A 7,442-nucleotide genomic window follows, 5' to 3' on the forward strand; every position below is an offset into this window, starting at 1 on the left:
GGTGGCGCTATATTCCTAACCGTGTAGAAATGTTGGCCAATCAGAAGTCTAGAAGCCTCGGTGGGAAATGGTAAACAAAGATGGGGCATAGAAGCAGAACCGAGTCATATCTGTGGGGGGACAGTAACTGTGTGTGTATATGTAAGCATTTAAACACTGCAGAGAGAACAATTAACAGTAACCGTATTGTAGAAATGCATTTCACCGAAACAATAACGTGGCGCACAGTGTGACGTCAAAAAAGGCGCTGCGTTTTCTCCGTTTCCCTGTCCACACATAAATGCAAAAACGGAGTTTTCGAAAATATTCTGGCAAACGTTTTTAGTTTTTCAGTGACCGAAAACGCCGTTTAAGTGTGGACGAAAGGTGCAAACGCATAGAAAAATCTCCATTTTCAAAAGTACCTGTGTACGTGTGGACATAGCCCAAGAATAATAAGAACTCCTAATATGTAGACTTTAATTTTTAAGAACTGTTTAACAAAGGCTTGTTTGTGCCAACCTAAATCTGCAGCACAGTTTAAATTCTCACTTTGTGGGAAATTAATGAAATAAACAACAGCCCACCTTCACATAAATAAAATATGGCAGTATATTATTATTAGTATGGTACATAGATATTTATTTTAAAACTACAGCATATTTACTATGATACTATGTGCAGTTGGTAATATTTTAGGAAGTAGAATTTGAATGCAGACCACCTCAAATATTAAAGCCTTAAAAATATGTCGTGCAGTTTTTCATGTATGAGTGTTTTGCAATCTTAAATGAGATGTAGACCAAAGAAAACAGAGGAGAGTTGTTGTTTGTATTCCAGCTGTAGTAAACAAAGAAGTTTAGTGAATCTTTTTGACAACAGAGAGTGATGCAGTATTGATGCTGATTTGAGTTTTCTGATCCTGTATTTTTGTTCTTTGTCTTTTGTTACACAGAGTGAAATAAAGCTTGGTTTTGCCTTTGCTGGTAAGTAAACAGTGATTGTAACTGAAGCAATATGAAATTGGGATTGTGTAACATTTTTAGCAATTTACATACAATAGTTTGGCTTTTTGTGATATCTTGCCATTTGCTCATGGGCAAAAACACATTTAGGATTTATAAGCAGTAAAGCCCCCCCCCCCCCCCCCCCCCACACTAGATCTCTGAGTGTCCCTAAAAATGTCCCTGAAGTTTAATAGGCCATTTATGTCTAATTTTAAAGGCTTATCAAAGCATTTCTGTAGTAATTATTGTTTTTATTACACATGTTAAGGCCATTTGAGACTCTGCAATTAAATTTTGCCCTCTTTAGACTAAAGTGAGTTCATTTATTCTGAGGTACAGTGCTGGGAAAAGTCTTTCTTCCTTGCAGATTTATTTTGTTCATGCTTTTTTGTCACATGTTTCAAATCATCTAACAGGGATGATATGAATAAATACAAAAAAGCATTTTAAAGTGATGATTTCACGTATGAAGCAGAGAAAACCAAACCAGAGCTATCTGTTCTAATGTGAGAACATGCTGGTCTCTAATACCCAGCTGTGGAAGCCCTGATACGAAGAACTACCATCAAGCATTTATAGTATCAAGTATTATTTGTGATTGTTGCACGCTTTGAAACTGTGATGTTATCATTTGATCAAGTGTGCAGTGCGAGCAAATCATTGCTTGTGGTATCTGCTGTGTTATGTAATAGCACCAAAGTATTAGAGCTTTACGTTCATGAGGAATTTCTGTGGAATTGCAGATGGATAAAACGACACATCACCTTAATAAAGACAGAAATCTTTAATAAGGTGCAGAAAGAGAAGATGGGGTGTTTATAGTAAAGCTGTTGTAAACAAAGAATTTAACAGATTTTTTTTCCCACTACAGATTGTGATGCAGTATTGACTCTGATGCTGATTTCAGTTGTCTGATTCTGTATTTTTGTTCTTTTGTTACAGAGTGAAACAGAACTTCGGTTTTGCCTTTGCTGGTAAGTAAGCAGCAATTGTAACTGCAGTAATATGACATTGTCACTGTGTAACATGTTTAGCAACTTACCTAACGTAGTTTGGTTTTTGTGACATTACCATTTACTGATGGGCAAAAACAAATGGTCAGAATTTATACCTTGTAGCAGCAAAGGCCCCACACATGACCTCTGACTGTCCCTGAAGTTTAACAGGCCATTTGTGTCTGATTTTTATGTTTGAACACAAACAACTGTTTTTATACAGTTGTTCATGTTCTCCGTTTGTTTATGGATTTACCTAGCAGACATAACTATGAACGCATTTTAGGTGAGTTAGTGTAAGTGGTAGCTTAAACACTTAAGAGCACCACAGTTGTTGATTTATATCTTCACTCATATTCTGCTTATGTATTACATTAAAGTCAGACCACTATAGAAGTATTTTTGCCTGAGTGAACAGAAGTGGTACGTTAAACATTTAAGCAATAATAAAAGACTAAGAGAACCAGAGTTGTGAGTAGGCAATGTTGTGTATGTTAAAGCCTGTGTGTAATTTATGTACACTAAGTTTAAATCAGTTTCTTAATAAGTTGCTTGATACAATGTGTTTGAAAATTATATATAAAAGGGAAATATTGCAAAATACAAAAAGATTCCTGCCAACAGGTACAATGGAAGGACTTTTTATTATAATTTTTAAGAAATTAATTGCAAAAATGGCGTGCCACTGTTGTTACTATAACATGTCAGAATTTACATGTATTTTAGGATTTACATATTCAGATCAGAACTAAAACCTAATGAGGTTTTCCGTTGATTCTAACAGTTGTGGTTTTTCCACACTTTATTAAGCACTGACTTGTGATAGAAAATGATGGAGCTAAAAAGCCATAATCTGTACCAACAAATATTGGTGCCTCTTCTTTGCACTTCTGTAGTATGCATGCCTTTATTACACATGTTATCGTCATGTGAGACTCTGTAACTAAAGTTTGTCCTCTTTAGACTACAGTGAGTTCATAAAGGCTTGAAGAAATTGAGGATCTTACTAGTTATTTCATGTCACAGTAAATTGGATTGTGTGTGAAGAGGTTCAACAGTGTAAGTCATTAAACAGTGATCTGATGTGTTGTTTCCTTTCTCTAGGATACTGATCTGATCGTCGCAAGTCTGGTAAGTATAGGTTTTGTCTGCAGTACAGTGCTGAGAAAGGTCTTTCTTCCTTGCAGATTTATTTTGTTTATGCTTTTTTTCACATGTTTCAAATCATCTAACAAGGATGACCTGGATAAATACAAAAAGCAGTTTTAAAGTGATGATTTCATTTTTGAACCAGAACAACCTGGTCTAATGTAAAAACATATTGGTCTCTAATACCCAGCTGTGGATGCCCTGCTAGCAACAATTACCATCAAGCATTTACAGTAACTGGTAATGACTGGTTTACATCACTGGTTGATTTTGGTCCACTATAATTTCAGAATTGTCTTAATTAGATCCAAACAGGACAGGCAAAAAAAGAAAAGAAAAAAGTCTTAATTAAGGCCCAATATAGGGTTTTCAAGTCATACCAAGTACCACGGTGGTTAGCACTGTTGCCGCACAGCAAGAAGGTCCTGAGTTTAATTCCAACATCAGGCCGGGGTCTTTCTATGTGGAGTTTGCATGTTCTCCCGGTGTTTGCGTGGGTTCCCTCCGGGTACTCCGGCTTCCTCCCACCGTCCAAAGACATGCAGCTTGTGGGGATAGGTTAATTGAATAATCCAAATTGTCACTAGGTGTGTATCTGCGAATGAATGTGAGTGCGAATGGTTGTCTGTCCCTGTGTGTTGGCCCTGCGACAGACTGGCGACCTGTCCAGGGTGTACCCTGCCTCTCGCCCTATGACAGGTGGGATAGGCTCCAGTGCCCCCTGAAAAGGATAAGCGGAAGCGAATGGATGGATGGATGGATGGATAGGGTTTTCAAGTCATACCAAGTATCTTAATTTCATTAAAGTCCAGACTGATTCGTTTACACCAAGTGTTTTGTTTCATTCATTCAATTGGACTTGCTTGTGTGCTTCAGATCCTAAGTGTGATTAAACTTAAGCCCAGGACCTGATGAGTTGATGTAGGTCCTGAAGTAGTAAAGGAACTCTGGGACATCACAGTAACAGCACCATGTTTGACTTTAATGCTGGTGTTTTTCTCTCACTATAGATGATTCAGTTTAGTGCAGTTAGTCAGCACAGCTCTTGGTTATCATCGAGATATTATTAGGCAACTTGTTTTTGCCTGTTCAGCTACAATATCTGGGAGCGTTTTTGTTTTATGGGGTCTCCAGATCCTTAGAAATCTCTTTGTAAACCTTTACAGAACTATATGTGTTTGTTTCACATTAGAGCAGCTCACGACTAGCAGTTTAGGGACAATTAAATATTCACATAGGGCAGGGGTCTCAAACTCCACTCTTCAAGGGCCGGTGTCCTGAAGCTTTTTCACGTGTCCCTGTTACAAAACACCTGAATAACATTTGTAGGTCATTAGTGAGAGTATAGAATTTGACTGTGTTGAAGTGGCATCCCCGAAGACTGTTCAAATTTAAGTAATTTAAGTGTTTGGAAAAATGTACTTCTAAAAGTACTTTCATTGCATCATGTTCATTCACTCATGAGCTGCTATAACATGAATCAAATGGCTGAATTACCACCTCAGCATGCAGTCACGTTCTGTAGAGTTTTGCTAATGACCTACTAATGTTATTCAGGTGTGTTGCAACAGGGACACATAGAAAAGTTTCTGGACACCAGGCCTTAAGGACCAGAGTTTGAGACCACTGGTGGTAGGGCATTGTGGATTTCAAAAGCTTCTTCCCTTAAATCACTGCCTAAAAACTGCTTTTTGTAATTTGTCATAATGACTTGCAAAATATAGGTGGGATGAAAACATAAACATAAGACATCTTATAGTGGCCTGATATTTTTATCAAGGCTGTTTTTTGAAAATAATCCTGCCCTAATTTACAAAAGATGAACTGTGTCTGAAAGTCATGTTTGTTTGTTTAAGAAATGTGGGAATGTCCAGCAAAGATCTTACATGCAACAGCTCAGATACAGCACTCACTTCTGTTCTTTTTATCATGAAATGATCTACAAAGAAATGATCATCATACTAAATTTTGCTAATTAGGCCTTTATATCAGCTATGATAAGTTTATTATAGATTTAGTGTAGTGCTTATTGCTGTGTATCAAACATGCCCCAAATGTGACTGAAATATGTAGAAACTAGCTGTCTCCAAATTTCTCATTTTGCCAAAATTCATACAGAGTGACCTGAAACTGTCTGCTGTAACCTCAGTGTGTTGGTTTTGTTGGACCATTTAATATTTACAGTAAGTTACTGTAGCAGCACGTCTTAGTTTGAGTTTATAGACTTAGTTTATTGTTTTAATAGAATGTAAAAATGTCCTTATAACAGTTCCACCATCATTTGTTAAACATTGTCATTCTGTTCAGTCCAATAATTTACTGTAGAAGTCTTTAGTATTTAAAGCCCTACATGTATTGTATTTTTGAGATTATAAGGCATAATGTCAATAAACAAGCCTGTTTTTAAGGCAGATTAAGCCAAACAAACAGTCAGATAAGTCAAACTTTATTCAAGTCATTCACAAACAACTCTCAACACTGTTCAGTTGTAACACATAAAATACAGAACAATACACTCACTTTTTCAGTTCATTCCTCATCCACAAATCCATCAAACTCTTCATGGGTTGATCAGTTTGAAATCTGCTTCTTAAGCATGTCTCTTAGCACGTGCCAGGTCCTTGTACACACACCATAATATGTTGAAGCACCGTACGAATTACTCTGCGAGGGTCCTGACTATGGTAGCCATAATGCTCTGACAATACATCAAGCAGCGCAGCTTTGTAGCTTACGAAGTCTTACTAAAATATTTGACAGAATTTTGAGCGCTGTGTACCACAGAAATCCCGTTTGAGGTCAGTAAGCATAACCAGAATCGATACGCTAGGCACATTGTATGTTTTTGAGATAATGACAGGATTTTAGGTGTGCCATATAGTCTGAAGAATATGGTAAATCCAAGCATGTTGGAAATATGACTAATTCCATGCCTTTTGTGTCTTACAGGTGACCTGCTGCAGAAGATCCTCTCTCTCTCTATCATTATAAGCAATTCTGTCTATCCTATCACTCTCCCAACTCTATCTAATTTGAAAGCCATTCTATCTTGTATCCCTCTATCCCTACTGCTCTATCTAATTTGAAAGCCATTCTATCTTGTATCCCTCTATCTCTACCGCTCTATCTAATTTGAAAGCCATTCTATCTTGTATCCCTCTATCTCTACTGCTCTATCTAATTTGAGAATCCAAGTTTTGAGAATCCTTTCAGAATCCAATTTTCAGAAATCCAAGTTTCCAGAACTTGATCTATCTGTTACAGAATTCTGAGAGATCTCTGCTCTCACTGCTCTTTCTTTCCTGTCATTAAGCTCTCTCACATTCAGTCATTTTGCTTTAAATTACAAGTTGAATATACAGTAGTAGAATTACAGTACAGTAGAACTTATAGTAGAAACTACTTACACAGCCCTACATTTGTCATTTTAATTTTGCATTAGACTTTAGTTTGGACTGCTAGTTTGGGTTACTTTGATCAATTGTATAAAATATCACCTTTTTATAAGTTTATTTGTAATAAGATAATCTGGTTATTTTGTAATACATTCAGATAAATAATAAATCAGATCCAGTCTGTTAGTCTGTTTCATTGGCTATAACATTTGACTGCAAGTTTATAGTATTATTATTTAAGGACAAACCCATTTTGTCACTCAGTGTAAGTATTCAGTCAGTATTGTCATCGAGAAGTGCCTGAGGACCCAGACTTCCTGTTTCCTGACTGCTGCAGAACATCCAGCTGAAGAAACCCCGTTTCTAAAAGAGGTACAATAAAACGGACCAAATTGTTTCCAGAGAACTTTGAATTTCCTTTATTTTGAGTTTGGAGTACAAATCAGCTTTTTAACATCTATTCATATATTCATAAAAACATTTTATAGTATAATAGTACATTTCTCAGATTTAACAGTAACTTAAGGAGTTATAAGTTTTTCTGTGTTTCAAGGTTCAGTTTTGTTTATATTTGTGTATAACCACATATAAGTTCCAGATTGTACTTCAGCAAAATGCCAAGAAAAAGTCAAAGGTCGCAGTCCCAGAAGCTTAGATGGCAAAAGCAGAAAGAACAGGTGAATGTTTCTCAGAGCAGTGAGCAGGTAAAGGTGTGTGTTTCAGCTTTTCCCAGCACAGAAGTGCAGAGCAGTGTTCAGACAGCCACAGTGTCTTATGCAGATGTGGTAAAGAGAAGTGTTCCCTCAGTGTCTGTCCCAGAGCCTGAAGTTATGCAGGTAATCCAGACTAAACCCCAGCTAACTGTACAAACACAGCATGATGGAGAGACAGCCACAGTGTCTTATGCAGATGTGGTA

The 7,442-nt window shown here is 36.9% G+C and overlaps 1 long non-coding RNA gene across 1 annotated transcript; it reads left to right on the top strand.

The window, feature by feature from the left end:
- The first annotated feature begins 331 nt into the window (after window positions 1-331).
- LOC145425662 (uncharacterized) lies at window positions 332-6,319 on the top strand. Its single transcript, XR_013906386.1, has 4 exons — window positions 332-965; window positions 1,929-1,960; window positions 3,086-3,112; window positions 6,080-6,319. It is a non-coding gene; the product is annotated as an uncharacterized LOC145425662 (long non-coding RNA).
- Window positions 6,320-7,442: the final 1,123 nt, after the last annotated feature.

Source organism: Astatotilapia calliptera, chromosome 3, assembly GCF_964374335.1.
Source record: "Astatotilapia calliptera chromosome 3, fAstCal68.1, whole genome shotgun sequence".
In the NCBI taxonomy this organism is placed as follows: Eukaryota; Metazoa; Chordata; class Actinopteri; order Cichliformes; family Cichlidae; genus Astatotilapia; species Astatotilapia calliptera.